This window comes from Daphnia pulicaria, chromosome 7, assembly GCF_021234035.1.
Source record: "Daphnia pulicaria isolate SC F1-1A chromosome 7, SC_F0-13Bv2, whole genome shotgun sequence".
Lineage (NCBI taxonomy): Eukaryota > Metazoa > Arthropoda > Branchiopoda > Diplostraca > Daphniidae > Daphnia > Daphnia pulicaria.
Genome location: NC_060919.1, coordinates 11,866,040 through 11,893,334, shown reverse-complemented (window position 1 = coordinate 11,893,334; position 27,295 = coordinate 11,866,040). Strand labels below are relative to the sequence as shown.

General features: G+C 41.5%; 86 non-coding genes across 86 annotated transcripts; 39 read left to right on the top strand and 47 right to left on the bottom strand.

The window, feature by feature from the left end:
* Positions 1-271: 271 nt before the first annotated feature.
* Positions 272-343, bottom strand: Trnaq-cug. The gene has a single exon. It is a non-coding gene; the product is annotated as a tRNA-Gln (tRNA).
* A 224-nt stretch (positions 344-567) lies between these two features.
* Positions 568-640, bottom strand: Trnak-uuu. The gene has a single exon. It is a non-coding gene; the product is annotated as a tRNA-Lys (tRNA).
* A 179-nt stretch (positions 641-819) lies between these two features.
* Positions 820-892, top strand: Trnar-acg. Its single transcript has one exon. It is a non-coding gene; the product is annotated as a tRNA-Arg (tRNA).
* A 64-nt stretch (positions 893-956) lies between these two features.
* On the top strand, positions 957-1,029 carry Trnam-cau. The gene has a single exon. It is a non-coding gene; the product is annotated as a tRNA-Met (tRNA).
* Positions 1,030-1,488: 459 nt separating this feature from the next.
* On the bottom strand, positions 1,489-1,560 carry Trnaq-cug. Its single transcript has one exon. It is a non-coding gene; the product is annotated as a tRNA-Gln (tRNA).
* A 224-nt stretch (positions 1,561-1,784) lies between these two features.
* On the bottom strand, positions 1,785-1,857 carry Trnak-uuu. The gene has a single exon. It is a non-coding gene; the product is annotated as a tRNA-Lys (tRNA).
* Positions 1,858-2,036: 179 nt separating this feature from the next.
* On the top strand, positions 2,037-2,109 carry Trnar-acg. Its single transcript has one exon. It is a non-coding gene; the product is annotated as a tRNA-Arg (tRNA).
* Positions 2,110-2,173: 64 nt separating this feature from the next.
* On the top strand, positions 2,174-2,246 carry Trnam-cau. Its single transcript has one exon. It is a non-coding gene; the product is annotated as a tRNA-Met (tRNA).
* Positions 2,247-2,706: 460 nt separating this feature from the next.
* On the bottom strand, positions 2,707-2,778 carry Trnaq-cug. The gene has a single exon. It is a non-coding gene; the product is annotated as a tRNA-Gln (tRNA).
* Positions 2,779-3,002: 224 nt separating this feature from the next.
* Trnak-uuu lies at positions 3,003-3,075 on the bottom strand. Its single transcript has one exon. It is a non-coding gene; the product is annotated as a tRNA-Lys (tRNA).
* Positions 3,076-3,254: 179 nt separating this feature from the next.
* On the top strand, positions 3,255-3,327 carry Trnar-acg. Its single transcript has one exon. It is a non-coding gene; the product is annotated as a tRNA-Arg (tRNA).
* A 64-nt stretch (positions 3,328-3,391) lies between these two features.
* On the top strand, positions 3,392-3,464 carry Trnam-cau. The gene has a single exon. It is a non-coding gene; the product is annotated as a tRNA-Met (tRNA).
* A 460-nt stretch (positions 3,465-3,924) lies between these two features.
* Trnaq-cug lies at positions 3,925-3,996 on the bottom strand. Its single transcript has one exon. It is a non-coding gene; the product is annotated as a tRNA-Gln (tRNA).
* Positions 3,997-4,220: 224 nt separating this feature from the next.
* Positions 4,221-4,293, bottom strand: Trnak-uuu. Its single transcript has one exon. It is a non-coding gene; the product is annotated as a tRNA-Lys (tRNA).
* A 179-nt stretch (positions 4,294-4,472) lies between these two features.
* On the top strand, positions 4,473-4,545 carry Trnar-acg. The gene has a single exon. It is a non-coding gene; the product is annotated as a tRNA-Arg (tRNA).
* Positions 4,546-4,609: 64 nt separating this feature from the next.
* Positions 4,610-4,682, top strand: Trnam-cau. The gene has a single exon. It is a non-coding gene; the product is annotated as a tRNA-Met (tRNA).
* A 460-nt stretch (positions 4,683-5,142) lies between these two features.
* Positions 5,143-5,214, bottom strand: Trnaq-cug. Its single transcript has one exon. It is a non-coding gene; the product is annotated as a tRNA-Gln (tRNA).
* A 224-nt stretch (positions 5,215-5,438) lies between these two features.
* Positions 5,439-5,511, bottom strand: Trnak-uuu. Its single transcript has one exon. It is a non-coding gene; the product is annotated as a tRNA-Lys (tRNA).
* Positions 5,512-5,690: 179 nt separating this feature from the next.
* On the top strand, positions 5,691-5,763 carry Trnar-acg. The gene has a single exon. It is a non-coding gene; the product is annotated as a tRNA-Arg (tRNA).
* A 64-nt stretch (positions 5,764-5,827) lies between these two features.
* On the top strand, positions 5,828-5,900 carry Trnam-cau. The gene has a single exon. It is a non-coding gene; the product is annotated as a tRNA-Met (tRNA).
* Positions 5,901-6,360: 460 nt separating this feature from the next.
* Positions 6,361-6,432, bottom strand: Trnaq-cug. Its single transcript has one exon. It is a non-coding gene; the product is annotated as a tRNA-Gln (tRNA).
* A 224-nt stretch (positions 6,433-6,656) lies between these two features.
* On the bottom strand, positions 6,657-6,729 carry Trnak-uuu. Its single transcript has one exon. It is a non-coding gene; the product is annotated as a tRNA-Lys (tRNA).
* A 179-nt stretch (positions 6,730-6,908) lies between these two features.
* Positions 6,909-6,981, top strand: Trnar-acg. The gene has a single exon. It is a non-coding gene; the product is annotated as a tRNA-Arg (tRNA).
* A 64-nt stretch (positions 6,982-7,045) lies between these two features.
* Positions 7,046-7,118, top strand: Trnam-cau. The gene has a single exon. It is a non-coding gene; the product is annotated as a tRNA-Met (tRNA).
* Positions 7,119-7,578: 460 nt separating this feature from the next.
* On the bottom strand, positions 7,579-7,650 carry Trnaq-cug. Its single transcript has one exon. It is a non-coding gene; the product is annotated as a tRNA-Gln (tRNA).
* A 224-nt stretch (positions 7,651-7,874) lies between these two features.
* On the bottom strand, positions 7,875-7,947 carry Trnak-uuu. Its single transcript has one exon. It is a non-coding gene; the product is annotated as a tRNA-Lys (tRNA).
* A 179-nt stretch (positions 7,948-8,126) lies between these two features.
* On the top strand, positions 8,127-8,199 carry Trnar-acg. Its single transcript has one exon. It is a non-coding gene; the product is annotated as a tRNA-Arg (tRNA).
* A 64-nt stretch (positions 8,200-8,263) lies between these two features.
* Positions 8,264-8,336, top strand: Trnam-cau. Its single transcript has one exon. It is a non-coding gene; the product is annotated as a tRNA-Met (tRNA).
* Positions 8,337-8,796: 460 nt separating this feature from the next.
* Positions 8,797-8,868, bottom strand: Trnaq-cug. Its single transcript has one exon. It is a non-coding gene; the product is annotated as a tRNA-Gln (tRNA).
* Positions 8,869-8,987: 119 nt separating this feature from the next.
* On the bottom strand, positions 8,988-9,069 carry Trnas-gcu. Its single transcript has one exon. It is a non-coding gene; the product is annotated as a tRNA-Ser (tRNA).
* Positions 9,070-9,197: 128 nt separating this feature from the next.
* Positions 9,198-9,270, bottom strand: Trnak-uuu. The gene has a single exon. It is a non-coding gene; the product is annotated as a tRNA-Lys (tRNA).
* Positions 9,271-9,586: 316 nt separating this feature from the next.
* Trnam-cau lies at positions 9,587-9,659 on the top strand. The gene has a single exon. It is a non-coding gene; the product is annotated as a tRNA-Met (tRNA).
* Positions 9,660-10,118: 459 nt separating this feature from the next.
* Positions 10,119-10,190, bottom strand: Trnaq-cug. The gene has a single exon. It is a non-coding gene; the product is annotated as a tRNA-Gln (tRNA).
* A 119-nt stretch (positions 10,191-10,309) lies between these two features.
* Positions 10,310-10,391, bottom strand: Trnas-gcu. The gene has a single exon. It is a non-coding gene; the product is annotated as a tRNA-Ser (tRNA).
* Positions 10,392-10,909: 518 nt separating this feature from the next.
* Positions 10,910-10,982, top strand: Trnam-cau. The gene has a single exon. It is a non-coding gene; the product is annotated as a tRNA-Met (tRNA).
* A 459-nt stretch (positions 10,983-11,441) lies between these two features.
* Trnaq-cug lies at positions 11,442-11,513 on the bottom strand. The gene has a single exon. It is a non-coding gene; the product is annotated as a tRNA-Gln (tRNA).
* Positions 11,514-11,632: 119 nt separating this feature from the next.
* Trnas-gcu lies at positions 11,633-11,714 on the bottom strand. The gene has a single exon. It is a non-coding gene; the product is annotated as a tRNA-Ser (tRNA).
* Positions 11,715-12,095: 381 nt separating this feature from the next.
* On the top strand, positions 12,096-12,168 carry Trnar-acg. Its single transcript has one exon. It is a non-coding gene; the product is annotated as a tRNA-Arg (tRNA).
* A 64-nt stretch (positions 12,169-12,232) lies between these two features.
* On the top strand, positions 12,233-12,305 carry Trnam-cau. The gene has a single exon. It is a non-coding gene; the product is annotated as a tRNA-Met (tRNA).
* Positions 12,306-12,764: 459 nt separating this feature from the next.
* On the bottom strand, positions 12,765-12,836 carry Trnaq-cug. Its single transcript has one exon. It is a non-coding gene; the product is annotated as a tRNA-Gln (tRNA).
* Positions 12,837-12,955: 119 nt separating this feature from the next.
* On the bottom strand, positions 12,956-13,037 carry Trnas-gcu. Its single transcript has one exon. It is a non-coding gene; the product is annotated as a tRNA-Ser (tRNA).
* Positions 13,038-13,418: 381 nt separating this feature from the next.
* Trnar-acg lies at positions 13,419-13,491 on the top strand. The gene has a single exon. It is a non-coding gene; the product is annotated as a tRNA-Arg (tRNA).
* Positions 13,492-13,555: 64 nt separating this feature from the next.
* Trnam-cau lies at positions 13,556-13,628 on the top strand. The gene has a single exon. It is a non-coding gene; the product is annotated as a tRNA-Met (tRNA).
* Positions 13,629-14,087: 459 nt separating this feature from the next.
* Trnaq-cug lies at positions 14,088-14,159 on the bottom strand. Its single transcript has one exon. It is a non-coding gene; the product is annotated as a tRNA-Gln (tRNA).
* A 119-nt stretch (positions 14,160-14,278) lies between these two features.
* Positions 14,279-14,360, bottom strand: Trnas-gcu. The gene has a single exon. It is a non-coding gene; the product is annotated as a tRNA-Ser (tRNA).
* Positions 14,361-14,741: 381 nt separating this feature from the next.
* Trnar-acg lies at positions 14,742-14,814 on the top strand. Its single transcript has one exon. It is a non-coding gene; the product is annotated as a tRNA-Arg (tRNA).
* A 64-nt stretch (positions 14,815-14,878) lies between these two features.
* Positions 14,879-14,951, top strand: Trnam-cau. The gene has a single exon. It is a non-coding gene; the product is annotated as a tRNA-Met (tRNA).
* Positions 14,952-15,410: 459 nt separating this feature from the next.
* Positions 15,411-15,482, bottom strand: Trnaq-cug. Its single transcript has one exon. It is a non-coding gene; the product is annotated as a tRNA-Gln (tRNA).
* Positions 15,483-15,601: 119 nt separating this feature from the next.
* On the bottom strand, positions 15,602-15,683 carry Trnas-gcu. The gene has a single exon. It is a non-coding gene; the product is annotated as a tRNA-Ser (tRNA).
* A 381-nt stretch (positions 15,684-16,064) lies between these two features.
* Positions 16,065-16,137, top strand: Trnar-acg. Its single transcript has one exon. It is a non-coding gene; the product is annotated as a tRNA-Arg (tRNA).
* Positions 16,138-16,201: 64 nt separating this feature from the next.
* Positions 16,202-16,274, top strand: Trnam-cau. The gene has a single exon. It is a non-coding gene; the product is annotated as a tRNA-Met (tRNA).
* A 743-nt stretch (positions 16,275-17,017) lies between these two features.
* Positions 17,018-17,090, bottom strand: Trnak-uuu. The gene has a single exon. It is a non-coding gene; the product is annotated as a tRNA-Lys (tRNA).
* A 316-nt stretch (positions 17,091-17,406) lies between these two features.
* Positions 17,407-17,479, top strand: Trnam-cau. Its single transcript has one exon. It is a non-coding gene; the product is annotated as a tRNA-Met (tRNA).
* Positions 17,480-17,939: 460 nt separating this feature from the next.
* Positions 17,940-18,011, bottom strand: Trnaq-cug. Its single transcript has one exon. It is a non-coding gene; the product is annotated as a tRNA-Gln (tRNA).
* A 119-nt stretch (positions 18,012-18,130) lies between these two features.
* On the bottom strand, positions 18,131-18,212 carry Trnas-gcu. The gene has a single exon. It is a non-coding gene; the product is annotated as a tRNA-Ser (tRNA).
* Positions 18,213-18,593: 381 nt separating this feature from the next.
* On the top strand, positions 18,594-18,666 carry Trnar-acg. The gene has a single exon. It is a non-coding gene; the product is annotated as a tRNA-Arg (tRNA).
* Positions 18,667-18,730: 64 nt separating this feature from the next.
* Positions 18,731-18,803, top strand: Trnam-cau. Its single transcript has one exon. It is a non-coding gene; the product is annotated as a tRNA-Met (tRNA).
* A 460-nt stretch (positions 18,804-19,263) lies between these two features.
* On the bottom strand, positions 19,264-19,335 carry Trnaq-cug. Its single transcript has one exon. It is a non-coding gene; the product is annotated as a tRNA-Gln (tRNA).
* A 119-nt stretch (positions 19,336-19,454) lies between these two features.
* Trnas-gcu lies at positions 19,455-19,536 on the bottom strand. Its single transcript has one exon. It is a non-coding gene; the product is annotated as a tRNA-Ser (tRNA).
* A 381-nt stretch (positions 19,537-19,917) lies between these two features.
* Trnar-acg lies at positions 19,918-19,990 on the top strand. Its single transcript has one exon. It is a non-coding gene; the product is annotated as a tRNA-Arg (tRNA).
* Positions 19,991-20,054: 64 nt separating this feature from the next.
* Positions 20,055-20,127, top strand: Trnam-cau. Its single transcript has one exon. It is a non-coding gene; the product is annotated as a tRNA-Met (tRNA).
* A 460-nt stretch (positions 20,128-20,587) lies between these two features.
* Trnaq-cug lies at positions 20,588-20,659 on the bottom strand. The gene has a single exon. It is a non-coding gene; the product is annotated as a tRNA-Gln (tRNA).
* Positions 20,660-20,778: 119 nt separating this feature from the next.
* Trnas-gcu lies at positions 20,779-20,860 on the bottom strand. Its single transcript has one exon. It is a non-coding gene; the product is annotated as a tRNA-Ser (tRNA).
* Positions 20,861-20,993: 133 nt separating this feature from the next.
* On the bottom strand, positions 20,994-21,066 carry Trnak-uuu. Its single transcript has one exon. It is a non-coding gene; the product is annotated as a tRNA-Lys (tRNA).
* Positions 21,067-21,245: 179 nt separating this feature from the next.
* On the top strand, positions 21,246-21,318 carry Trnar-acg. Its single transcript has one exon. It is a non-coding gene; the product is annotated as a tRNA-Arg (tRNA).
* Positions 21,319-21,382: 64 nt separating this feature from the next.
* Trnam-cau lies at positions 21,383-21,455 on the top strand. Its single transcript has one exon. It is a non-coding gene; the product is annotated as a tRNA-Met (tRNA).
* A 460-nt stretch (positions 21,456-21,915) lies between these two features.
* Trnaq-cug lies at positions 21,916-21,987 on the bottom strand. The gene has a single exon. It is a non-coding gene; the product is annotated as a tRNA-Gln (tRNA).
* Positions 21,988-22,106: 119 nt separating this feature from the next.
* Trnas-gcu lies at positions 22,107-22,188 on the bottom strand. Its single transcript has one exon. It is a non-coding gene; the product is annotated as a tRNA-Ser (tRNA).
* A 129-nt stretch (positions 22,189-22,317) lies between these two features.
* Trnak-uuu lies at positions 22,318-22,390 on the bottom strand. The gene has a single exon. It is a non-coding gene; the product is annotated as a tRNA-Lys (tRNA).
* A 179-nt stretch (positions 22,391-22,569) lies between these two features.
* Positions 22,570-22,642, top strand: Trnar-acg. Its single transcript has one exon. It is a non-coding gene; the product is annotated as a tRNA-Arg (tRNA).
* A 64-nt stretch (positions 22,643-22,706) lies between these two features.
* Positions 22,707-22,779, top strand: Trnam-cau. Its single transcript has one exon. It is a non-coding gene; the product is annotated as a tRNA-Met (tRNA).
* Positions 22,780-23,239: 460 nt separating this feature from the next.
* On the bottom strand, positions 23,240-23,311 carry Trnaq-cug. Its single transcript has one exon. It is a non-coding gene; the product is annotated as a tRNA-Gln (tRNA).
* A 119-nt stretch (positions 23,312-23,430) lies between these two features.
* On the bottom strand, positions 23,431-23,512 carry Trnas-gcu. Its single transcript has one exon. It is a non-coding gene; the product is annotated as a tRNA-Ser (tRNA).
* A 129-nt stretch (positions 23,513-23,641) lies between these two features.
* On the bottom strand, positions 23,642-23,714 carry Trnak-uuu. The gene has a single exon. It is a non-coding gene; the product is annotated as a tRNA-Lys (tRNA).
* A 179-nt stretch (positions 23,715-23,893) lies between these two features.
* On the top strand, positions 23,894-23,966 carry Trnar-acg. The gene has a single exon. It is a non-coding gene; the product is annotated as a tRNA-Arg (tRNA).
* A 64-nt stretch (positions 23,967-24,030) lies between these two features.
* On the top strand, positions 24,031-24,103 carry Trnam-cau. The gene has a single exon. It is a non-coding gene; the product is annotated as a tRNA-Met (tRNA).
* A 651-nt stretch (positions 24,104-24,754) lies between these two features.
* On the bottom strand, positions 24,755-24,836 carry Trnas-gcu. The gene has a single exon. It is a non-coding gene; the product is annotated as a tRNA-Ser (tRNA).
* A 129-nt stretch (positions 24,837-24,965) lies between these two features.
* Trnak-uuu lies at positions 24,966-25,038 on the bottom strand. The gene has a single exon. It is a non-coding gene; the product is annotated as a tRNA-Lys (tRNA).
* Positions 25,039-25,217: 179 nt separating this feature from the next.
* Positions 25,218-25,290, top strand: Trnar-acg. Its single transcript has one exon. It is a non-coding gene; the product is annotated as a tRNA-Arg (tRNA).
* Positions 25,291-25,354: 64 nt separating this feature from the next.
* On the top strand, positions 25,355-25,427 carry Trnam-cau. The gene has a single exon. It is a non-coding gene; the product is annotated as a tRNA-Met (tRNA).
* Positions 25,428-25,887: 460 nt separating this feature from the next.
* Trnaq-cug lies at positions 25,888-25,959 on the bottom strand. The gene has a single exon. It is a non-coding gene; the product is annotated as a tRNA-Gln (tRNA).
* Positions 25,960-26,078: 119 nt separating this feature from the next.
* Trnas-gcu lies at positions 26,079-26,160 on the bottom strand. The gene has a single exon. It is a non-coding gene; the product is annotated as a tRNA-Ser (tRNA).
* Positions 26,161-26,279: 119 nt separating this feature from the next.
* Trnak-uuu lies at positions 26,280-26,352 on the bottom strand. The gene has a single exon. It is a non-coding gene; the product is annotated as a tRNA-Lys (tRNA).
* A 179-nt stretch (positions 26,353-26,531) lies between these two features.
* On the top strand, positions 26,532-26,604 carry Trnar-acg. Its single transcript has one exon. It is a non-coding gene; the product is annotated as a tRNA-Arg (tRNA).
* A 64-nt stretch (positions 26,605-26,668) lies between these two features.
* Positions 26,669-26,741, top strand: Trnam-cau. Its single transcript has one exon. It is a non-coding gene; the product is annotated as a tRNA-Met (tRNA).
* Positions 26,742-27,201: 460 nt separating this feature from the next.
* Positions 27,202-27,273, bottom strand: Trnaq-cug. The gene has a single exon. It is a non-coding gene; the product is annotated as a tRNA-Gln (tRNA).
* Positions 27,274-27,295: the final 22 nt, after the last annotated feature.

Here is a 27,295-nt window from a genome sequence, read left to right as displayed (position 1 = left end):
TAGTGTCCTTCGGATGTATTTGGGGATGGATGCAAACAGACATACTTTGAAGTGGAAATGGCGATGACTTGAAGAAATAACGATTTGCAACGAACATGTACAGCACCCTCCGACAGCCTGGCGTAATAATGTACTGTTGTAGAAAAACTCATCATAACCAAGTACCCTAATCCATCAGCAACGCAATGCATAAACTCTAAATGAAAGGGTTGCACTGTGGGAAAAAGTCTTGACTGGCCTTTCTTGCAACGATCTCGCCATCTGTTAAAATAGGTCCTACTGAGATTTGAACTCAGATTGTCAGAGTCAGAGTCTGAAGTGCTAACCATTACACCATAGAACCTTGATGAATATCATACCGTGGCTTGAACACTAAGTTTCTACATTGATATGCCGAAACCCCTGATTACTGCATAGCAATTGGAGTGCGTTACAGTTGCCCATTTTTTCCTTGCTAACGTTTTTCATGTAAAGTCAGATTATCTCAGTTTATCTGCACCATCAAATTACAGGATAATTATACCATATCGAACATTACCACATATCTAGTACACAACCTACGTTTCACGCCCGATGAGGGACTTGAACCCTCGACCTCAGGATTAAAAGTCCCGCGCTCTACCGTCTGAGCTAACCGGGCTGTTTTAATCTCCTTATCAACAATTCACTGAAAATCGTATGAACAGTAATAATAAATCCAATTCATGTTAAAGGCTTAAAAACATGACTTCACTAGTAAAGACATGATTCAAACCTGATCACTTTCTGTCGAAAGCAAATAGTTATTTCTTAAATTTAGTAATGTTCGTAGTTTAACGTGGGTTTGTGGCGCAATGGATAACGCGCCTGACTACGGATCAGGAGATTCCAGGTTCGACTCCTGGCAAGCTCGATTTACTTGTGTTTCAAGGAAGCCACTTGGTTCCATTTGGTTATAGCGTTCAATAACAGTGGTCGCCTCGATAGCGCAGCAGGCAGCGCGCGAGTCTCATAATCTCGAGGTCGTGAGTTCGAACCTCACTCGGGGCATTTATGTCATTTTACCTCTTGTAAAAATTCAAGTCCAAATTTAGACAGAGCAAAATACTAAACTGTGCTTCGTTTTGAAAAGGATAGAAAGGGTTGTGTGTTTACGTCGATTATGGTTTTTACTTCGATGGGGTTGTGCTCGCCAGTACGAAAGTGTTGTTATCTAATTGTAGGCTGTTTGCAAGATATAGTGTCCTTCGGATGTATTTGGGGATGGATGCAAACAGACATACTTTGAAGTGGAAATGGCGATGACTTGAAGAAATAACGATTTGCAACGAACATGTACAGCACCCTCCGACAGCCTGGCGTAATAATGTACTGTTGTAGAAAAACTCATCATAACCAAGTACCCTAATCCATCAGCAACGCAATGCATAAACTCTAAATGAAAGGGTTGCACTGTGGGAAAAAGTCTTGACTGGCCTTTCTTGCAACGATCTCGCCATCTGTTAAAATAGGTCCTACTGAGATTTGAACTCAGATTGTCAGAGTCAGAGTCTGAAGTGCTAACCATTACACCATAGAACCTTGATGAATATCATACCGTGGCTTGAACACTAAGTTTCTACATTGATATGCCGAAACCCCTGATTACTGCATAGCAATTGGAGTGCGTTACAGTTGCCCATTTTTTCCTTGCTAACGTTTTTCATGTAAAGTCAGATTATCTCAGTTTATCTGCACCATCAAATTACAGGATAATTATACCATATCGAACATTACCACATATCTAGTACACAACCTACGTTTCACGCCCGATGAGGGACTTGAACCCTCGACCTCAGGATTAAAAGTCCCGCGCTCTACCGTCTGAGCTAACCGGGCTGTTTTAATCTCCTTATCAACAATTCACTGAAAATCGTATGAACAGTAATAATAAATCCAATTCATGTTAAAGGCTTAAAAACATGACTTCACTAGTAAAGACATGATTCAAACCTGATCACTTTCTGTCGAAAGCAAATAGTTATTTCTTAAATTTAGTAATGTTCGTAGTTTAACGTGGGTTTGTGGCGCAATGGATAACGCGCCTGACTACGGATCAGGAGATTCCAGGTTCGACTCCTGGCAAGCTCGATTTACTTGTGTTTCAAGGAAGACACTTGGTTCCATTTGGTTATAGCGTTCAATAAAAGCGGTCGCCTCGATAGCGCAGTAGGCAGCGCGCGAGTCTCATAATCTCGAGGTCGTGAGTTCGAACCTCACTCGGGGCATTTATGTCATTTTACCTCTTGTAAAAATTCAAGTCCAAATTTAGACGGAGCAAAATACTAAACTGTGCTTCGTTTTGAAAAGGATAGAAAGGGTTGTGGTGTTTACGTCGATTATGGTTTTTACTTCGATGGGGTTGTGCTCGCCACTACGAAAGTGTTGTTATCTAATTGTAGGCTGTTTGCAAGATATAGTGTCCTTCGGATGTATTTGGGGATGGATGCAAACAGACATACTTTGAAGTGGAAATGGCGATGACTTGAAGAAATAACGATTTGCAACGAACATGTACAGCACCCTCCGACAGCCTGGCGTAATAATGTACTGTTGTAGAAAAACTCATCATAACCAAGTACCCTAATCCATCAGCAACGCAATGCATAAACTCTAAATGAAAGGGTTGCACTGTGGGAAAAAGTCTTGACTGGCCTTTCTTGCAACGATCTCGCCATCTGTTAAAATAGGTCCTACTGAGATTTGAACTCAGATTGTCAGAGTCAGAGTCTGAAGTGCTAACCATTACACCATAGAACCTTGATGAATATCATACCGTGGCTTGAACACTAAGTTTCTACATTGATATGCCGAAACCCCTGATTACTGCATAGCAATTGGAGTGCGTTACAGTTGCCCATTTTTTCCTTGCTAACGTTTTTCATGTAAAGTCAGATTATCTCAGTTTATCTGCACCATCAAATTACAGGATAATTATACCATATCGAACATTACCACATATCTAGTACACAACCTACGTTTCACGCCCGATGAGGGACTTGAACCCTCGACCTCAGGATTAAAAGTCCCGCGCTCTACCGTCTGAGCTAACCGGGCTGTTTTAATCTCCTTATCAACAATTCACTGAAAATCGTATGAACAGTAATAATAAATCCAATTCATGTTAAAGGCTTAAAAACATGACTTCACTAGTAAAGACATGATTCAAACCTGATCACTTTCTGTCGAAAGCAAATAGTTATTTCTTAAATTTAGTAATGTTCGTAGTTTAACGTGGGTTTGTGGCGCAATGGATAACGCGCCTGACTACGGATCAGGAGATTCCAGGTTCGACTCCTGGCAAGCTCGATTTACTTGCGTTTCAAGGAAGACACTTGGTTCCATTTGGTTATAGCGTTCAATAAAAGCGGTCGCCTCGATAGCGCAGTAGGCAGCGCGCGAGTCTCATAATCTCGAGGTCGTGAGTTCGAACCTCACTCGGGGCATTTATGTCATTTTACCTCTTGTAAAAATTCAAGTCCAAATTTAGACGGAGCAAAATACTAAACTGTGCTTCGTTTTGAAAAGGATAGAAAGGGTTGTGGTGTTTACGTCGATTATGGTTTTTACTTCGATGGGGTTGTGCTCGCCACTACGAAAGTGTTGTTATCTAATTGTAGGCTGTTTGCAAGATATAGTGTCCTTCGGATGTATTTGGGGATGGATGCAAACAGACATACTTTGAAGTGGCAATGGCGATGACTTGAAGAAATAACGATTTGCAACGAACATGTACAGCACCCTCCGACAGCCTGGCGTAATAATGTACTGTTGTAGAAAAACTCATCATAACCAAGTACCCTAATCCATCAGCAACGCAATGCATAAACTCTAAATGAAAGGGTTGCACTGTGGGAAAAAGTCTTGACTGGCCTTTCTTGCAACGATCTCGCCATCTGTTAAAATAGGTCCTACTGAGATTTGAACTCAGATTGTCAAAGTCAGAGTCTGAAGTGCTAACCATTACACCATAGAACCTTGATGAATATCATACCGTGGCTTGAACACTAAGTTTCTACATTGATATGCCGAAACCCCTGATTACTGCATAGCAATTGGAGTGCGTTACAGTTGCCCATTTTTTCCTTGCTAACGTTTTTCATGTAAAGTCAGATTATCTCAGTTTATCTGCGCCATCCAATTACAGGATAATTATACCGTATCGAACATCACCACATATCTAGTACACAACCTACGTTTCACGCCCGATGAGGGACTTGAACCCTCGACCTCAGGATTAAAAGTCCCGCGCTCTACCGTCTGAGCTAACCGGGCTGTTTTAATCTCCTTATCAACAATTCACTGAAAATCGTATGAACAGTAATAATAAATCCAATTCATGTTAAAGGCTTAAAAACATGACTTCACTAGTAAAGACATGATTCAAACCTGATCACTTTCTGTCGAAAACAAATAGTTATTTCTTAAATTTAGTAATGTTCGTAGATTAACGTGGGTTTGTGGCGCAATGGATAACGCGCCTGACTACGGATCAGGAGATTCCAGGTTCGACTCCTGGCAAGCTCGATTTACTTGTGTTTCAAGGAAGCCACTTGGTTCCATTTGGTTATAGCGTTCAATAACAGTGGTCGCCTCGATAGCGCAGTAGGCAGCGCGCGAGTCTCATAATCTCGAGGTCGTGAGTTCGAACCTCACTCGGGGCATTTATGTCATTTTACCTCTTGTAAAAATTCAAGTCCAAATTTAGACGGAGCAAAATACTAAACTGTGCTTCGTTTTGAAAAGGATAGAAAGGGTTGTGGTGTTTACGTCGATTATGGTTTTTACTTCGATGGGGTTGTGCTCGCCACTACGAAAGTGTTGTTATCTAATTGTAGGCTGTTTGCAAGATATAGTGTCCTTCGGATGTATTTGGGGATGGATGCAAACAGACATACTTTGAAGTGGCAATGGCGATGACTTGAAGAAATAACGATTTGCAACGAACATGTACAGCACCCTCCGACAGCCTGGCGTAATAATGTACTGTTGTAGAAAAACTCATCATAACCAAGTACCCTAATCCATCAGCAACGCAATGCATAAACTCTAAATGAAAGGGTTGCACTGTGGGAAAAAGTCTTGACTGGCCTTTCTTGCAACGATCTCGCCATCTGTTAAAATAGGTCCTACTGAGATTTGAACTCAGATTGTCAAAGTCAGAGTCTGAAGTGCTAACCATTACACCATAGAACCTTGATGAATATCATACCGTGGCTTGAACACTAAGTTTCTACATTGATATGCCGAAACCCCTGATTACTGCATAGCAATTGGAGTGCGTTACAGTTGCCCATTTTTTCCTTGCTAACGTTTTTCATGTAAAGTCAGATTATCTCAGTTTATCTGCGCCATCCAATTACAGGATAATTATACCGTATCGAACATCACCACATATCTAGTACACAACCTACGTTTCACGCCCGATGAGGGACTTGAACCCTCGACCTCAGGATTAAAAGTCCCGCGCTCTACCGTCTGAGCTAACCGGGCTGTTTTAATCTCCTTATCAACAATTCACTGAAAATCGTATGAACAGTAATAATAAATCCAATTCATGTTAAAGGCTTAAAAACATGACTTCACTAGTAAAGACATGATTCAAACCTGATCACTTTCTGTCGAAAACAAATAGTTATTTCTTAAATTTAGTAATGTTCGTAGTTAAACGTGGGTTTGTGGCGCAATGGATAACGCGCCTGACTACGGATCAGGAGATTCCAGGTTCGACTCCTGGCAAGCTCGATTTACTTGTGTTTCAAGGAAGCCACTTGGTTCCATTTGGTTATAGCGTTCAATAACAGTGGTCGCCTCGATAGCGCAGTAGGCAGCGCGCGAGTCTCATAATTTCGAGGTCGTGAGTTCGAACCTCACTCGGGGCATTTATGTCATTTTACCTCTTGTAAAAATTCAAGTCCAAATTTAGACGGAGCAAAATACTAAACTGTGCTTCGTTTTGAAAAGGATAGAAAGGGTTGTGGTGTTTACGTCGATTATGGTTTTTACTTCGATGGGGTTGTGCTCGCCAGTACGAAAGTGTTGTTATCTAATTGTAGGCTGTTTGCAAGATATAGTGTCCTTCGGATGTATTTGGGGATGGATGCAAACAGACATACTTTGAAGTGGCAATGGCGATGACTTGAAGAAATAACGATTTGCAACGAACATGTACAGCACCCTCCGACAGCCTGGCGTAATAATGTACTGTTGTAGAAAAACTCATCATAACCAAATACCCTTATACATCAGCAACGCAATGCATAAACTCTAAATGAAAGGGTTGCACTGTGGGAAAAAGTCTTGACTGGCCTTTCTTGCAACGATCTCGCCATCTGTTAAAATAGGTCCCACTGAGATTTGAACTCAGATTGTCAAAGTCAGAGTCTGAAGTGCTAACCATTACACCATAGAACCTTGATGAATATCATACCGTGGCTTGAACACTAAGTTTCTACATTGATATGCCGAAACCCCTGATTACTGCATAGCAATTGGAGTGCGTTACAGTTGCCCATTTTTTCCTTGCTAACGTTTTTCATGTAAAGTCAGATTATCTCAGTTTATCTGCACCATCAAATTACAGGATAATTATACCATATCGAACATTACCACATATCTAGTACACAACCTACGTTTCACGCCCGATGAGGGACTTGAACCCTCGACCTCAGGATTAAAAGTCCCGCGCTCTACCGTCTGAGCTAACCGGGCTGTTTTAATCTCCTTATCAACAATTCACTGAAAATCGTATGAACAGTAATAATAAATCCAATTCATGTTAAAGGCTTAAAAACATGACTTCACTAGTAAAGACATGATTCAAACCTGATCACTTTCTGTCGAAAGCAAATAGTTATTTCTTAAATTTAGTAATGTTCGTAGTTTAACGTGGGTTTGTGGCGCAATGGATAACGCGCCTGACTACGGATCAGGAGATTCCAGGTTCGACTCCTGGCAAGCTCGATTTACTTGCGTTTCAAGGAAGACACTTGGTTCCATTTGGTTATAGCGTTCAATAAAAGCGGTCGCCTCGATAGCGCAGTAGGCAGCGCGCGAGTCTCATAATCTCGAGGTCGTGAGTTCGAACCTCACTCGGGGCATTTATGTCATTTTACCTCTTGTAAAAATTCAAGTCCAAATTTAGACGGAGCAAAATACTAAACTGTGCTTCGTTTTGAAAAGGATAGAAAGGGTTGTGGTGTTTACGTCGATTATGGTTTTTACTTCGATGGGGTTGTGCTCGCCACTACGAAAGTGTTGTTATCTAATTGTAGGCTGTTTGCAAGATATAGTGTCCTTCGGATGTATTTGGGGATGGATGCAAACAGACATACTTTGAAGTGGCAATGGCGATGACTTGAAGAAATAACGATTTGCAACGAACATGTACAGCACCCTCCGACAGCCTGGCGTAATAATGTACTGTTGTAGAAAAACTCATCATAACCAAGTACCCTAATCCATCAGCAACGCAATGCATAAACTCTAAATGAAAGGGTTGCACTGTGGGAAAAAGTCTTGACTGGCCTTTCTTGCAACGATCTCGCCATCTGTTAAAATAGGTCCTACTGAGATTTGAACTCAGATTGTCAAAGTCAGAGTCTGAAGTGCTAACCATTACACCATAGAACCTTGATGAATATCATACCGTGGCTTGAACACTAAGTTTCTACATTGATATGCCGAAACCCCTGATTACTGCATAGCAATTGGAGTGCGTTACAGTTGCCCATTTTTTCCTTGCTAACGTTTTTCATGTAAAGTCAGATTATCTCAGTTTATCTGCGCCATCCAATTACAGGATAATTATACCGTATCGAACATCACCACATATCTAGTACACAACCTACGTTTCACGCCCGATGAGGGACTTGAACCCTCGACCTCAGGATTAAAAGTCCCGCGCTCTACCGTCTGAGCTAACCGGGCTGTTTTAATCTCCTTATCAACAATTCACTGAAAATCGTATGAACAGTAATAATAAATCCAATTCATGTTAAAGGCTTAAAAACATGACTTCACTAGTAAAGACATGATTCAAACCTGATCACTTTCTGTCGAAAACAAATAGTTATTTCTTAAATTTAGTAATGTTCGTAGTTAAACGTGGGTTTGTGGCGCAATGGATAACGCGCCTGACTACGGATCAGGAGATTCCAGGTTCGACTCCTGGCAAGCTCGATTTACTTGTGTTTCAAGGAAGCCACTTGGTTCCATTTGGTTATAGCGTTCAATAAAAGTGGTCGCCTCGATAGCGCAGTAGGCAGCGCGCGAGTCTCATAATCTCGAGGTCGTGAGTTCGAACCTCACTCGGGGCATTTATGTCATTTTACCTCTTGTAAAAATTCAAGTCCAAATTTAGACGGAGCAAAATACTAAACTGTGCTTCGTTTTGAAAAGGATAGAAAGGGTTGTGGTGTTTACGTCGATTATGGTTTTTACTTCGATGGGGTTGTGCTCGCCAGTACGAAAGTGTTGTTATCTAATTGTAGGCTGTTTGCAAGATATAGTGTCCTTCGGATGTATTTGGGGATGGATGCAAACAGACATACTTTGAAGTGGCAATGGCGATGACTTGAAGAAATAACGATTTGCAACGAACATGTACAGCACCCTCCGACAGCCTGGCGTAATAATGTACTGTTGTAGAAAAACTCATCATAACCAAATACCCTTATACATCAGCAACGCAATGCATAAACTCTAAATGAAAGGGTTGCACTGTGGGAAAAAGTCTTGACTGGCCTTTCTTGCAACGATCTCGCCATCTGTTAAAATAGGTCCCACTGAGATTTGAACTCAGATTGTCAGAGTCAGAGTCTGAAGTGCTAACCATTACACCATAGAACCTTGATTGATATCATACCGTGGCTTGAACACTAAGTTTCTACATTGATATGCCGAAACCCCTGATTACTGCATAGCAATTGGAGTGCGTTACAGTTGCCAATATCCCTAACTATTCCTTTCGACGAGGATGGGATTCGAACCCATGCGTGCAATGCACAATGGATTAGCAGTCCATCACCTTAACCGCTCGGTCACCTCGTCGGCATTTTTTTCCTTGCTAACGTTTTTCATGTAAAGTCAGATTATCTCAGTTTATCTGCACCATCCAATTACAGGATAATTATACCGTATCGAACATCACCACGTATCTAGTAAAAACCTACGTTTCACGCCCGATGAGGGACTTGAACCCTCGACCTCAGGATTAAAAGTCCCGCGCTCTACCGTCTGAGCTAACCGGGCTGTTTTAATCTCCTTATCAACAATTCACTGAAAATCGTATGAACAGTAATAATAAATCCAATTCATGTTAAAGGCTTAAAAACATGACTTCACTAGTATAGACATGATTCAAACCTGATCACTTTCTGTCGAAAACAAATAGTTATTTCTTAAATTTAGTAATGTTCGTAGTTTAACGTGGGTTTGTGGCGCAATGGATAACGCGCCTTACTACGGATCAGGAGATTCCAGGTTCGACTCCTGGCAAGCTCGATTTACTTGTGTTTCAAGGAAGCCACTTGGTTCCATTTGGTTATAGCGTTCAATAGCAGTGGTCGCCTCGATAGCGCAGTAGGCAGCGCGCGAGTCTCATAATCTCGAGGTCGTGAGTTCGAACCTCACTCGGGGCATTTATGTCATTTTACCTCTTGTAAAAATTCAAGTCCAAATTTAGACGGAGCAAAATACTAAACTGTGTTTCGTTTTGAAAAGGATAGAAAGGGTTGTGTGTTTACGTCGATTATGGTTTTTACTTCGATGGGGTTGTGCTCGCCAGTACGAAAGTGTTGTTATCTAATTGTAGGCTGTTTGCAAGATATAGTGTCCTTCGGATGTATTTGGGGATGGATGCAAACAGACATACTTTGAAGTGGCAATGGCGATGACTTGAAGAAATAACGATTTGCAACGAACATGTACAGCACCCTCCGACAGCCTGGCGTAATAATGTACTGTTGTAGAAAAACTCATCATAACCAAGTACCCTAATCCATCAGCAACGCAATGCATAAACTCTAAATGAAAGGGTTGCACTGTGGGAAAAAGTCTTGACTGGCCTTTCTTGCAACGATCTCGCCATCTGTTAAAATAGGTCCTACTGAGATTTGAACTCAGATTGTCAGAGTCAGAGTCTGAAGTGCTAACCATTACACCATAGAACCTTGATGAATATCATACCGTGGCTTGAACACTAAGTTTCTACATTGATATGCCGAAACCCCAGATTACTGCATAGCAATTGGAGTGCGTTACAGTTGCCAATATCCTTAACTATTCCTTTCGACGAGAATGGGATTCGAACACATGCGTGCAATGCACAATGGATTAGCAGTCCATCACCTTAACCGCTCGGTCACCTCGTCGGCATTTTTTTCCTTGCTAACGTTTTTCATGTAAAGTCAGATTATCTCAGTTTATCTGCGCCATCCAATTACAGGATAATTATACCGTATCGAACATCACCACATATCTAGTACACAACCTACGTTTCACGCCCGATGAGGGACTTGAACCCTCGACTTCAGGATTAAAAGTCCCGCGCTCTACCGTCTGAGCTAACCGGGCTATTTTAATCTCCTTATCAACAATTCACTGAAAATCGTATGAACAGTAATAATAAATTCAGTTCATGTTAAAGGCTTAAAAACATGACTTCACTAGTAAAGACATGATTCAAACCTGATCACTTTCTGTCCAAAACAAATAGTTATTTCTTGAATTTAGTAATGTTCGTAGTTTAACGTGGGTTTGTGGCGCAATGGATAACGCGAATGACTACGGATCAGGAGATTCCAGGTTCGACTCCTGGCAAGCTCGATTTACTTGCGTTTCAAGGAAGCCACTTGGTTCCATTTGGTTATAGCGTTCAATAACAGTGGTCGCCTCGATAGCGCAGTAGGCAGCGCGCGAGTCTCATAATCTCGAGGTCGTGAGTTCGAACCTCACTCGGGGCATTTATGTCATTTTACCTCTTGTAAAAATTCAAGTCCAAATTTAGACGGAGCAAAATACTAAACTGTGCTTCGTTTTGAAAAGGATAGAAAGGGTTGTGTGTTTACGTCGATTATGGTTTTTACTTCGATGGGGTTGTGCTCGCCAGTACGAAAGTGTTGTTATCTAATTGTAGGCTGTTTGCAAGATATAGTGTCCTTCGGATGTATTTGGGGATGGATGCAAACAGACATACTTTGAAGTGGCAATGGCGATGACTTGAAGAAATAACGATTTGCAACGAACATGTACAGCACCCTCCGACAGCCTGGCGTAATAATGTACTGTTGTAGAAAAACTCATCATAACCAAGTACCCTAATCCATCAGCAACGCAATGCATAAACTCTAAATGAAAGGGTTGCACTGTGGGAAAAAGTCTTGACTGGCCTTTCTTGCAACGATCTCGCCATCTGTTAAAATAGGTCCTACTGAGATTTGAACTCAGATTGTCAGAGTCAGAGTCTGAAGTGCTAACCATTACACCATAGAACCTTGATGAATATCATACCGTGGCTTGAACACTAAGTTTCTACATTGATATGCCGAAACCCCAGATTACTGCATAGCAATTGGAGTGCGTTACAGTTGCCAATATCCTTAACTATTCCTTTCGACGAGAATGGGATTCGAACACATGCCTGCAATGCACAATGGATTAGCAGTCCATCACCTTAACCGCTCGGTCACCTCGTCGGCATTTTTTTCCTTGCTAACGTTTTTCATGTAAAGTCAGATTATCTCAGTTTATCTGCGCCATCCAATTACAGGATAATTATACCGTATCGAACATCACCACATATCTAGTACACAACCTACGTTTCACGCCCGATGAGGGACTTGAACCCTCGACTTCAGGATTAAAAGTCCCGCGCTCTACCGTCTGAGCTAACCGGGCTATTTTAATCTCCTTATCAACAATTCACTGAAAATCGTATGAACAGTAATAATAAATTCAGTTCATGTTAAAGGCTTAAAAACATGACTTCACTAGTAAAGACATGATTCAAACCTGATCACTTTCTGTCCAAAACAAATAGTTATTTCTTGAATTTAGTAATGTTCGTAGTTTAACGTGGGTTTGTGGCGCAATGGATAACGCGCCTGACTACGGATCAGGAGATTCCAGGTTCGACTCCTGGCAAGCTCGATTTACTTGCGTTTCAAGGAAGCCACTTGGTTCCATTTGGTTATAGCGTTCAATAACATTGGTCGCCTCGATAGCACAGTAGGCAGCGCTCGAGTCTCATATTCTCGAGGTCGTGAGTTCGAACCTCACTCGGGGCATTTATGTCATTTTACCTCTTGTAAAAATTCAAGTCCAAATTTAGACGGAGCAAAATACTAAACTGTGCTTCGTTTTGAAAAGGATAGAAAGGGTTGTGTGTTTACGTCGATTATGGTTTTTACTTCGATGGGGTTGTGCTCGCCAGTACGAAAGTGTTGTTATCTAATTGTAGGCTGTTTGCAAGATATAGTGTCCTTCGGATGTATTTGGGGATGGATGCAAACAGACATACTTTGAAGTGGCAATGGCGATGACTTGAAGAAATAACGATTTGCAACGAACATGTACAGCACCCTCCGACAGCCTGGCGTAATAATGTACTGTTGTAGAAAAACTCATCATAACCAAGTACCCTAATCCATCAGCAACGCAATGCATAAACTCTAAATGAAAGGGTTGCACTGTGGGAAAAAGTCTTGACTGGCCTTTCTTGCAACGATCTCGCCATCTGTTAAAATAGGTCCTACTGAGATTTGAACTCAGATTGTCAGAGTCAGAGTCTGAAGTGCTAACCATTACACCATAGAACCTTGATGAATATCATACCGTGGCTTGAACACTAAGTTTCTACATTGATATGCCGAAACCCCAGATTACTGCATAGCAATTGGAGTGCGTTACAGTTGCCAATATCCTTAACTATTCCTTTCGACGAGAATGGGATTCGAACACATGCGTGCAATGCACAATGGATTAGCAGTCCATCACCTTAACCGCTCGGTCACCTCGTCGGCATTTTTTTCCTTGCTAACGTTTTTCATGTAAAGTCAGATTATCTCAGTTTATCTGCGCCATCCAATTACAGGATAATTATACCGTATCGAACATCACCACATATCTAGTACACAACCTACGTTTCACGCCCGATGAGGGACTTGAACCCTCGACTTCAGGATTAAAAGTCCCGCGCTCTACCGTCTGAGCTAACCGGGCTATTTTAATCTCCTTATCAACAATTCACTGAAAATCGTATGAACAGTAATAATAAATTCAGTTCATGTTAAAGGCTTAAAAACATGACTTCACTAGTAAAGACATGATTCAAACCTGATCACTTTCTGTCCAAAACAAATAGTTATTTCTTGAATTTAGTAATGTTCGTAGTTTAACGTGGGTTTGTGGCGCAATGGATAACGCGCCTGACTACGAATCAGGAGATTCCAGGTTCGACTCCTGGCAAGCTCGATTTACTTGCGTTTCAAGGAAGCCAATTGGTTCCATTTGGTTATAGCGTTCAATAACATTGGTCGCCTCGATAGCACAGTAGGCAGCGCGCGAGTCTCATAATCTCGAGGTCGTGAATTCGAACCTCACTCGGGGCATTTATGTCATTTTACCTCTTGTAAAAATTCAAGTCCAAATTTAGACGGAGCAAAATACTAAACTGTGCTTCGTTTTGAAAAGGATAGAAAGGGTTGTGTGTTTACGTCGATTATGGTTTTTACTTCGATGGGGTTGTGCTCGCCAGTACGAAAGTGTTGTTATCTAATTGTAGGCTGTTTGCAAGATATAGTGTCCTTCGGATGTATTTGGGGATGGATGCAAACAGACATACTTTGAAGTGGCAATGGCGATGACTTGAAGAAATAACGATTTGCAACGAACATGTACAGCACCCTCCGACAGCCTGGCGTAATAATGTACTGTTGTAGAAAAACTCATCATAACCAAGTACCCTAATCCATCAGCAACGCAATGCATAAACTCTAAATGAAAGGGTTGCACTGTGGGAAAAAGTCTTGACTGGCCTTTCTTGCAACGATCTCGCCATCTGTTAAAATAGGTCCTACTGAGATTTGAACTCAGATTGTCAGAGTCAGAGTCTGAAGTGCTAACCATTACACCATAGAACCTTGATGAATATCATACCGTGGCTTGAACACTAAGTTTCTACATTGATATGCCGAAACCCCAGATTACTGCATAGCAATTGGAGTGCGTTACAGTTGCCAATATCCTTAACTATTCCTTTCGACGAGAATGGGATTCGAACACATGCCTGCAATGCACAATGGATTAGCAGTCCATCACCTTAACCGCTCGGTCACCTCGTCGGCATTTTTTTCCTTGCTAACGTTTTTCATGTAAAGTCAGATTATCTCAGTTTATCTGCGCCATCCAATTACAGGATAATTATACCGTATCGAACATCACCACATATCTAGTACACAACCTACGTTTCACGCCCGATGAGGGACTTGAACCCTCGACTTCAGGATTAAAAGTCCCGCGCTCTACCGTCTGAGCTAACCGGGCTATTTTAATCTCCTTATCAACAATTCACTGAAAATCGTATGAACAGTAATAATAAATTCAGTTCATGTTAAAGGCTTAAAAACATGACTTCACTAGTAAAGACATGATTCAAACCTGATCACTTTCTGTCCAAAACAAATAGTTATTTCTTGAATTTAGTAATGTTCGTAGTTTAACGTGGGTTTGTGGCGCAATGGATAACGCGCCTGACTACGGATCAGGAGATTCCAGGTTCGACTCCTGGCAAGCTCGATTTACTTGCGTTTCAAGGAAGCCACTTGGTTCCATTTGGTTATAGCGTTCAATAACATTGGTCGCCTCGATAGCACAGTAGGCAGCGCGCGAGTCTCATATTCTCGAGGTCGTGAGTTCGAACCTCACTCGGGGCATTTATGTCATTTTACCTCTTGTAAAAATTCAAGTCCAAATTTAGACGGAGCAAAATACTAAACTGTGCTTCGTTTTGAAAAGGATAGAAAGGGTTGTGTGTTTACGTCGATTATGGTTTTTACTTCGATGGGGTTGTGCTCGCCAGTACGAAAGTGTTGTTATCTAATTGTAGGCTGTTTGCAAGATATAGTGTCCTTCGGATGTATTTGGGGATGGATGCAAACAGACATACTTTGAAGTGGCAATGGCGATGACTTGAAGAAATAACGATTTGCAACGAACATGTACAGCACCCTCCGACAGCCTGGCGTAATAATGTACTGTTGTAGAAAAACTCATCATAACCAAGTACCCTAATCCATCAGCAACGCAATGCATAAACTCTAAATGAAAGGGTTGCACTGTGGGAAAAAGTCTTGACTGGCCTTTCTTGCAACGATCTCGCCATCTGTTAAAATAGGTCCTACTGAGATTTGAACTCAGATTGTCAGAGTCAGAGTCTGAAGTGCTAACCATTACACCATAGAACCTTGATGAATATCATACCGTGGCTTGAACACTAAGTTTCTACATTGATATGCCGAAACCCCAGATTACTGCATAGCAATTGGAGTGCGTTACAGTTGCCAATATCCTTAACTATTCCTTTCGACGAGAATGGGATTCGAACACATGCGTGCAATGCACAATGGATTAGCAGTCCATCACCTTAACCGCTCGGTCACCTCGTCGGCATTTTTTTCCTTGCTAACGTTTTTCATGTAAAGTCAGATTATCTCAGTTTATCTGCGCCATCCAATTACAGGATAATTATACCGTATCGAACATCACCACATATCTAGTACACAACCTACGTTTCACGCCCGATGAGGGACTTGAACCCTCGACTTCAGGATTAAAAGTCCCGCGCTCTACCGTCTGAGCTAACCGGGCTATTTTAATCTCCTTATCAACAATTCACTGAAAATCGTATGAACAGTAATAATAAATTCAGTTCATGTTAAAGGCTTAAAAACATGACTTCACTAGTAAAGACATGATTCAAACCTGATCACTTTCTGTCCAAAACAAATAGTTATTTCTTGAATTTAGTAATGTTCGTAGTTTAACGTGGGTTTGTGGCGCAATGGATAACGCGCCTGACTACGGATCAGGAGATTCCAGGTTCGACTCCTGGCAAGCTCGATTTACTTGCGTTTCAAGATAGCCAATTGGTTCCATTTGGTTATAGCGTTCAATAACATTGGTCGCCTCGATAGCACAGTAGGCAGCGCGCGAGTCTCATAATCTCGAGGTCGTGAATTCGAACCTCACTCGGGGCATTTATGTCATTTTACCTCTTGTAAAAATTCAAGTCCAAATTTAGACGGAGCAAAATACTAAACTGTGCTTCGTTTTGAAAAGGATAGAAAGGGTTGTGTGTTTACGTCGATTATGGTTTTTACTTCGATGGGGTTGTGCTCGCCAGTACGAAAGTGTTGTTATCTAATTGTAGGCTGTTTGCAAGATATAGTGTCCTTCGGATGTATTTGGGGATGGATGCAAACAGACATACTTTGAAGTGGCAATGGCGATGACTTGAAGAAATAACGATTTGCAACGAACATGTACAGCACCGGCGTAATAATGTACTGTTGTAGAAAAACTCATCATAACCAAGTACCCTAATCCATCAGCAACGCAATGCATAAACTCTAAATGAAAGGGTTGCACTGTGGGAAAAAGTCTTGACTGGCCTTTCTTGCAACGATCTCGCCATCTGTTAAAATAGGTCCTACTGAGATTTGAACTCAGATTGTCAAAGTCAGAGTCTGAAGTGCTAACGATTACACCATAGAACCTTGATGAATATCATACCGTGGCTTGAACACTAAGTTTCTACATTGATATGCCGAAACCCCTGATTACTGCATAGCAATTGGAGTGCGTTACAGTTGCCCATTTTTTCCTTGCTAACGTTTTTCATGTAAAGTCAGATTATCTCAGTTTATCTGCACCATCCAATTACAGGATAATTATACCGTATCGAACATCACCACATATCTAGTACACAACCTACGTTTCACGCCCGATGAGGGACTTGAACCCTCGACCTCAGGATTAAAAGTCCCGCGCTCTACCGTCTGAGCTAACCGGGCTGTTTTAATCTCCTTATCAACAATTCACTGAAAATCGTATGAACAGTAATAATAAATCCAATTCATGTTAAAGGCTTAAAAACATGACTTCACTAGTAAAGACATGATTCAAACCTGATCACTTTCTGTCGAAAACAAATAGTTATTTCTTAAATTTAGTAATGTTCGTAGTTTAACGTGGGTTTGTGGCGCAATGGATAACGCGCCTTACTACGGATCAGGAGATTCCAGGTTCGACTCCTGGCAAGCTCGATTTACTTGTGTTTCAAGGAAGCCACTTGGTTCCATTTGGTTATAGCGTTCAATAACAGTGGTCGCCTCGATAGCGCAGTAGGCAGCGCGCGAGTCTCATAATCTCGAGGTCGTGAGTTCGAACCTCACTCGGGGCATTTATGTCATTTTACCTCTTGTAAAAATTCAAGTCCAAATTTAGACGGAGCAAAATACTAAACTAAGCTTCGTTTTGAAAAGGATAGAAAGGGTTGTGGTGTTTACGTCGATTATGGTTTTTACTTCGATGGGGTTGTGCTCGCCAGTACGAAAGTGTTGTTATCTAATTGTAGGCTGTTTGCAAGATATAGTGTCCTTCGGATGTATTTGGGGATGGATGCAAACAGACATACTTTGAAGTGGAAATGGCGATGACTTGAAGAAATAACGATTTGCAACGAACATGTACAGCACCCTCCGACAGCCTGGCGTAATAATGTACTGTTGTAGAAAAACTCATCATAACCAAGTACCCTAATCCATCAGCAACGCAATGCATAAACTCTAAATGAAAGGGTTGCACTGTGGGAAAAAGTCTTGACTGGCCTTTCTTGCAACGATCTCGCCATCTGTTAAAATAGTTCCTACTGAGATTTGAACTCAGATTGTCAGAGTCAGAGTCTGAAGTGCTAACCATTACACCATAGAACCTTGATGAATATCATACCGTGGCTTGAACACTAAGTTTCTACATTGATATGCCGAAACCCCAGATTACTGCATAGCAATTGGAGTGCGTTACAGTTGCCAATATCCTTAACTATTCCTTTCGACGAGAATGGGATTCGAACACATGCGTGCAATGCACAATGGATTAGCAGTCCATCACCTTAACCGCTCGGTCACCTCGTCGGCATTTTTTTCCTTGCTAACGTTTTTCATGTAAAGTCAGATTATCTCAGTTTATCTGCGCCATCCAATTACAGGATAATTATACCGTATCGAACATCACCACATATCTAGTACACAACCTACGTTTCACGCCCGATGAGGGACTTGAACCATCGACCTCAGGATTAAAAGCACCGCGCTCTACCGTCTGAGCTAACCGGGCTGTTTTAATCTCCTTATCAACAATTCACTGAAAATCGTATGAACAGTAATAATAAATTCAGTTCATGTTAAAGGCTTAAAAACATGACTTCACTAGTAAAGACATTATTCAAACCTGATCACTTTCTGTCGAAAACAAATAGTTATTTCTTAAATTTAGTAATGTTCGTAGTTAAACGTGGGTTTGTGGCGCAATGGATAACGTGCCTGACTACGGATCAGGAGATTCCAGGTTCGACTCCTGGCAAGCTCGATTTACTTGCGTTTCAAGGAAGCCACTTGGTTCCATTTGGTTATAGCGTTCAATAACAGTGGTCGCCTCGATAGCGCAGTAGGCAGCGCGCGAGTCTCATAATCTCGAGGTCGTGAGTTCGAACCTCACTCGGGGCATTTATGTCATTTTACCTCTTGTAAAAATTCAAGTCCAAATTTAGACGGAGCAAAATACTAAACTGTGCTTCGTTTTGAAAAGGATAGAAAGGGTTGTGGTGTGTACGTCGATTATGGTTTTTACTTCGATGGGGTTGTGCTCGCCAGTACGAAAGTGTTGTTATCTAATTGTAGGCTGTTTGCAAGATATAGTGTCCTTCGGATGTATTTGGGGATGGATGCAAACAGACATACATTGAAGTGGCAATGGCGATGACTTGAAGAAATAACGATTTGCAACGAACATGTACAGCACCCTCCGACAGCCTGGCGTAATAATGTACTGTTGTAGAAAAACTCATCATAACCAAGTAACCTAATCCATCAGCAACGCAATGCATAAACTCTAAATGAAAGGGTTGCACTGTGGGAAAAAGTCTTGACTGGCCTTTCTTGCAACGATCTCACCATCTGTTAAAATAGGTCCTACTGAGATTCGAACTCAGATTGTCAGAGTCAGAGTCTGAAGTGCTAACCATTACACCATAGAACCTTGATGGATATCATACCGTGGCTTGAACACTAAGTTTCTACATTGATATGCCGAAACCCCTGATTACTGCATAGCAATTGGAGTGCGTTACATTTGCCAATATCCTTAACTATTCCTTTCGACGAGAATGGGATTCGAACCCATGCGTGCAATGCACAATGGATTAGCAGTCCATCACCTTAACCGCTCGGTCACCTCGTCGGCATTTTTTTCCTTGCTAACGTTTTTCATGTAAAGTCAGATTATCTCAGTTTATCTGCGCCATCCAATTACAGGATAATTATACCGTATCGAACATCACCACATATCTAGTACACAACCTACGTTTCACGCCCGATGAGGGACTTGAACCATCGACCTCAGGATTAAAAGTACCGCGCTCTACCGTCTGAGCTAACCGGGCTGTTTTAATCTCCTTATCAACAATTCACTGAAAATCGTATGAACAGTAATAATAAATTCAGTTCATGTTAAAGGCTTAAAAACATGACTTCACTAGTAAAGACATGATTCAAACCTGATCACTTTCTGTCGAAAACAAATAGTTATTTCTTAAATTTAGTAATGTTCGTAGTTTAACGTGGGTTTGTGGCGCAATGGATAACGTGCCTGACTACGGATCAGGAGATTCCAGGTTCGACTCCTGGCAAGCTCGATTTACTTGCGTTTCAAGGAAGCCACTTGGTTCCATTTGGTTATAGCGTTCAATAACAGTGGTCGCCTCGATAGCGCAGTAGGCAGCGCGCGAGTCTCATAATCTCGAGGTCGTGAGTTCGAACCTCACTCGGGGCATTTATGTCATTTTACCTCTTGTAAAAATTCAAGTCCAAATTTAGACGGAGCAAAATACTAAACTGTGCTTCGTTTTGAAAAGGATAGAAAGGGTTGTGGTGTGTACGTCGATTATGGTTTTTACTTCGATGGGGTTGTGCTCGCCAGTACGAAAGTGTTGTTATCTAATTGTAGGCTGTTTGCAAGATATAGTGTCCTTCGGATGTATTTGGGGATGGATGCAAACAGACATACATTGAAGTGGCAATGGCGATGACTTGAAGAAATAACGATTTGCAACGAACATGTACAGCACCCTCCGACAGCCTGGCGTAATAATGTACTGTTGTAGAAAAACTCATCATAACCAAGTAACCTAATCCATCAGCAACGCAATGCATAAACTCTAAATGAAAGGGTTGCACTGTGGGAAAAAGTCTTGACTGGCCTTTCTTGCAACGATCTCGCCATCTGTTAAAATAGGTCCTACTGAGATTTGAACTCAGATTGTCAGAGTCAGAGTCTGAAGTGCTAACCATTACACCATAGAACCTTGATGAATATCATACCGTGGCTTGAATACTAAGTTTCTACATTGATATGCCGAAACCCCTGATTACTGCATAGCAATTGGAGTGCGTTACAGTTGCCAATATCCTTAACTATTCCTTTCGACGAGGATGGGATTCGAACCCATGCGTGCAATGCACAATGGATTAGCAGTCCATCACCTTAACCGCTCGGTCACCTCGTCGGCATTTTTTTCCTTGCTAACGTTTTTCATGTAAAGTCAGATTATCTCAGTTTATCTGCACCAGCCAATTACAGGATAATTATACCGTATCGAACATCACCACATATCTAGTACACAACCTACCTACGTTTCACGCCCGATGAGGGACTTGAACCCTCGACCTCAGGATTAAAAGTCCCGCGCTCTACCGTCTGAGCTAACCGGGCTGTTTTAATCTCCTTATCAACAATTCACTGAAAATCGTATGAACAGTAATAATAAATCCAATTCATGTTAAAGGCTTAAAAACATGACTTCACTAGTAAAGACATGATTCAAACCTGATCACTTTCTGTCGAAAACAAATAGTTATTTCTTTAATTTAGTAATGTTCGTAGTTTAACGTGGGTTTGTGGCGCAATTGATAACGCGCCTGACTACGGATCAGGAGATTCCAGGTTCGACTCCTGGCAAGATCGATTTACTTGCGTTTCAAGGAAGACACTTGGTTCCATTTGGTTAAAGCGTTCAATAACATTGGTCGCCTCGATAGCGCAGTAGGCAGCGCGCGAGTCTCATAATCTCGAGGTCGTGAGTTCGAACCTCACTCGGGGCATTTATGTCATTTTACCTCTTGTAAAAATTCAAAACCAAATTTAGACGGAGCAAAATACTAAATTGTGCTTCGTTTTGAAAAGGATAGAAAGGGTTGTGGTGTTTACGTCGATTATGGTTTTTACTTCGATGGGGTTGTGCTCGCCAGTACGAAAGTGTTGTTATCTAATTGTAGGCTGTTTGCAAGATATAGTGTCCTTCGGATGTATTTGGGGATGGATGCAAACAGACATACTTTGAAGTGGAAATGGCGATGACTTGAAGAAATAACGATTTGCAACGAACATGTACAGCACCCTCCGACAGCCTGGCGTAATAATGTACTGTTGTAGAAAAACTCATCATAACCAAGTACCCTAATCCATCAGCAACGCAATGCATAAACTCTAAATGAAAGGGTTGCACTGTGGGAAAAAGTCTTGACTGGCCTTTCTTGCAACGATCTCGCCATCTGTTAAAATAGGTCCTACTGAAATTTGAACTCAGATTGTCAGAGTCAGAGTCTGAAGTGCTAACCATTACACCATAGAACCTTGATGAATATCATACCGTGGCTTGAACACTAAGTTTCTACATTGATATGCCGAAACCCCTGATTACTGCATAGCAATTGGAGTGCGTTACAGTTGCCAATATCCTTAACTATTCCTTTCGACGAGGATGGGATTCGAATCTATGCGTGCAATGCACAATGGATTAGCAGTCCATCACCTTAACCGCTCGGTCACCTCGTCGGCATTTTTTTCCTTGCTAACGTTTTTCATGTAAAGTCAGATTATCTCAGTTTATCTGCACCAGCCAATTACAGGATAATTATACCGTATCGAACATCACCACATATCTAGTACACAACCTACGTTTCACGCCCGATGAGGGACTTGAACCCTCGACCTCAGGATTAAAAGTCCCGCGCTCTACCGTCTGAGCTAACCGGGCTGTTTTAATCTCCTTATCAACAATTCACTGAAAATCGTATGAACAGTAATAATAAATCCAATTCATGTTAAAGGCTTAAAAACATGACTTCACTAGTAAAGAAATGATTCAAACCTGATCACTTTCTGTCCAAAACAAATAGTTGTTTCTTAAATTTAGTAATGTTCGTAGTTTAACGTGGGTTTGTGGCGCAATTGATAACGCGCCTGACTACGGATCAGGAGATTCCAGGTTCGACTCCTGGCAAGCTCGATTTACTTGCGTTTCAAGGAAGCCACTTGGTTCCATTTGGTTATAGCGTTCAATAACAGTGGTCGCCTCGATAGCGCAGTAGGCAGCGCGCGAGTCTCATAATCTCGAGGTCGTGAGTTCGAACCTCACTCGGGGCATTTATGTCATTTTACCTCTTGTAAAAATTCAAGTCCAAATTTAGACGGAGCAAAATACTAAACTGTGCTTCGTTTTGAAAAGGATAGAAAGGGTTGTGGTGTTTACGTCGATTATGGTTTTTACTTCGATGGGGTTGTGCTCGCCAGTACGAAAGTGTTGTTATCTAATTGTAGGCTGTTTGCAAGATATAGTGTCCTTCGGATGTATTTGGGGATGGATGCAAACAGACATACTTTGAAGTGGCAATGGCGATGACTTGAAGAAATAACGATTTGCAACGAACATGTACAGCACCCTCCGACAGCCTGGCGTAATAATGTACTGTTGTAGAAAAACTCATCATAACCAAGTACCCTAATCCATCAGCAACGCAATGCATAAACTCTAAATGAAAGGGTTGCACTGTGGGAAAAAGTCTTGACTGGCCTTTCTTGCAACGATCTCGCCATCTGTTAAAATAGGTCCTACTGAAATTTGAACTCAGATTGTCAGAGTCAGAGTCTGAAGTGCTAACCATTACACCATAGAACCTTGATGAATATCATACCGTGGCTTGAACACTAAGTTTCTACATTGATATGCCGAAACCCCTGATTACTGCATAGCAATTGGAGTTCGTTACAGTTGCCAATATCCTTAACTATTCCTTTCGACGAGGATGGGATTCGAACCCATGCGTGCAATGCACAATGGATTAGCAGTCCATCACCTTAACCGCTCGGTCACCTCGTCGGCATTTTTTTCCTTGCTAACGTTCTTCATGTAAAGTCAGATTATCTCAGTTTATCTGCACCATCCAATTACAGGATAATTATACCGTATCGAACATCACCACATATCTAGTACACAACCTACGTTTCACGCCCGATGAGGGACTTGAACCCTCGACCTCAGGATTAAAAGTCCCGCGCTCTACCGTCTGAGCTAACCGGGCTGTTTTAATCTCCTTATCAACAATTCACTGAAAGTCGTATGAACAGTAATAATAAATCCAATTCATGTTAAAGGCTTAAAAACATGACTTCACTAGTAAAGACATGATTCAAACCTGATCACTTTCTGTCGAAAACAAATAGTTATTTTTTAAATTTAGTAATGTTCGTAGTTTAACGTGGGTTTGTGGCGCAATTGATAACGCGCCTGACTACGGATCAGGAGATTCCAGGTTCGACTCCTGGCAAGCTCGATTTACTTGCGTTTCAAGGAAGACACTTGGTTCCATTTGGTTAAAGCGTTCAATAACATTGGTCGCCTCGATAGCGCAGTAGGCAGCGCGCGAGTCTCATAATCTCGAGGTCGTGAGTTCGAACCTCACTCGGGGCATTTATGTCATTTTACCTCTTGTAAAAATTCAAAACCAAATTTAGACGGAGAAAAATACTAAATTGTGCTTCGTTTTGAAAAGGATAGAAAGGGTTGTGGTGTTTACGTCGATTATGGTTTTTACTTCGATGGGGTTGTGCTCGCCAGTACGAAAGTGTTGTTATCTAATTGTAGGCTGTTTGCAAGATATAGTGTCCTTCGGATGTATTTGGGGATGGATGCAAACAGACATACTTTGAAGTGGAAATGGCGATGACTTGAAGAAATAACGATTTGCAACGAACATGTACAGCACCCTCCGACAGCCTGGCGTAATAATGTACTGTTGTAGAAAAACTCATCATAACCAAGTACCCTAATCCATCAGCAACGCAATGCATAAACTCTAAATGAAAGGGTTGCACTGTGGGAAAAAGTCTTGACTGGCCTTTCTTGCAACGATCTCGCCATCTGTTAAAATAGGTCCTACTGAAATTTGAACTCAGATTGTCAGAGTCAGAGTCTGAAGTGCTAACGATTACACAATAGAACCTTGATGAATATCATACCGTGGCTTGAACACTAAGTTTCTCCATTGATATGCCGAAACCCCTGATTACTGCATAGCAATTGGATTGCGTTACAGTTGCCAATATCCTAAACTATTCCTTTCGACGAGGATGGGATTCGAACCCATGCGTGCAATGCACAATGGATTAGCAGTCCATCACCTTAACCGCTCGGTCACCTCGTCGGCATTTTTTTCCTTGCTAACGTTTTTCATGTAAAGTCAGATTATCTCAGTTTATCTGCACCATCCAATTACAGGATAATTATACCGTATCGAACATCACCACATATCTAGTACACAACCTACGTTTCACGCCCGATGAGGGACTTGAACCCTCGACCTCAGGATTAAAAGTCCCGCGCTCTACCGTCTGAGCTAACCGGGCTGTTTTAATCTCCTTATCAACAATTCACTGAAAATCGTATGAACAGTAATAATAAATCCAATTCATGTTAAAGGCTTAAAAACATGACTTCACTAGTAAAGACATGATTCAAACCTGATCACTTTCTGTCGAAAACAAATAGTTATTTCTTAAATTTAGTAATGTTCGTAGTTTAACGTGGGTTTGTGGCGCAATTGATAACGCGCCTGACTACGGATCAGGAGATTCCAGGTTCGACTCCTGGCAAGCTCGATTTACTTGCGTTTCAAGGAAGACACTTGGTTCCATTTGGTTAAAGCGTTCAAGAACATTGGTCGCCTCGATAGCGCAGTAGGCAGCGCGCGAGTCTCATAATCTCGAGGTCGTGAGTTCGAACCTCACTCGGGGCATTTATGTCATTTTACCTCTTGTAAAAATTCAAAACCAAATTTAGACGGAGCAAAATACTAAATTGTGCTTCGTTTTGAAAAGGATAGAAAGGGTTGTGGTGTTTACGTCGATTATGGTTTTTACTTCGATGGGGTTGTGCTCGCCAGTACGAAAGTGTTGTTATCTAATTGTAGGCTGTTTGCAAGATATAGTGTCCTTCGGATGTATTTGGGGATGGATGCAAACAGACATACTTTGAAGTGGAAATGGCGATGACTTGAAGAAATAACGATTTGCAACGAACATGTACAGTACCCTCCGACAGCCTGGCGTAATAATGTACTGTTGTAGAAAAACTCATCATAACCAAGTACCCTAATCCATCAGCAACGCAATGCATAAACTCTAAATGAAAGGGTTGCACTGTGGGAAAAAGTCTTGACTGGCCTTTCTTGCAACGATCTCGCCATCTGTTAAAATAGGTCCTACTGAAATTTGAACTCAGATTGTCAGAGTCAGAGTCTGAAGTGCTAACCATTACACCATAGAACCTTGATGAATATCATACCGTGGCTTGAACACTAAGTTTCTACATTGATATGCCGAAACCCCTGATTACTGCATAGCAATTGGAGTGCGTTACAGTTGCCAATATCCTTAACTATTCCTTTCGACGAGGATGCGATTCGAACCCATGCGTGCAATGCACAATGGATTAGCAGTCCATCACCTTAACCGCTCGGTCACCTCGTCGCCTTGCTAATGTTTTTCATGTAAAGTCAGATTATCTCAGTTTATCTGCACCATCAAATTACAGGATAATTATACCGTATCGAACATCACCACATATCTAGTACACAACCTACGTTTCACGCCCGATGAGGGACTTGAACCCTCGACCTCAGGATTAAAAGTCCCGCGCTCTACCGTCTGAGCTAACCGGGCTGTTTTAATCTCCTTATCAACAATTCACTGAAAATCGTATGAACAGTAATAATAAATCCAATTCATGTTAAAGGCTTAAAAACATGACTTCACTAGTAAAGACATGATTCAAACCTGATCACTTTCTGTCGAAAACAAATAGTTATTTCTTTAATTTAGTAATGTTCGTAGTTTAACGTGGGTTTGTGGCGCAATTGATAACGCGCCTGACTACGGATCAGGAGATTCCAGGTTCGACTCCTGGCAAGATCGATTTACTTGCGTTTCAAGGAAGACACTTGGTTCCATTTGGTTAAAGCGTTCAATAACATTGGTCGCCTCGATAGCGCAGTAGGCAGCGCGCGAGTCTCATAATCTCGAGGTCGTGAGTTCGAACCTCACTCGGGGCATTTATGTCATTTTACCTCTTGTAAAAATTCAAAACCAAATTTAGACGGAGCAAAATACTAAATTGTGCTTCGTTTTGAAAAGGATAGAAAGGGTTGTGGTGTTTACGTCGATTATGGTTTTTACTTCGATGGGGTTGTGCTCGCCAGTACGAAAGTGTTGTTATCTAATTGTAGGCTGTTTGCAAGATATAGTGTCCTTCGGATGTATTTGGGGATGGATGCAAACAGACATACTTTGAAGTGGAAATGGCGATGACTTGAAGAAATAACGATTTGCAACGAACATGTACAGCACCCTCCGACAGCCTGGCGTAATAATGTACTGTTGTAGAAAAACTCATCATAACCAAGTACCCTAATCCATCAGCAACGCAATGCATAAACTCTAAATGAAAGGGTTGCACTGTGGGAAAAAGTCTTGACTGGCCTTTCTTGCAACGATCTCGCCATCTGTTAAAATAGGTCCTACTGAAATTTGAACTCAGATTGTCAGAGTCAGAGTCTGAAGTGCTAACCATTACACCATAGAACCTTGATGAATATCATACCGTGGC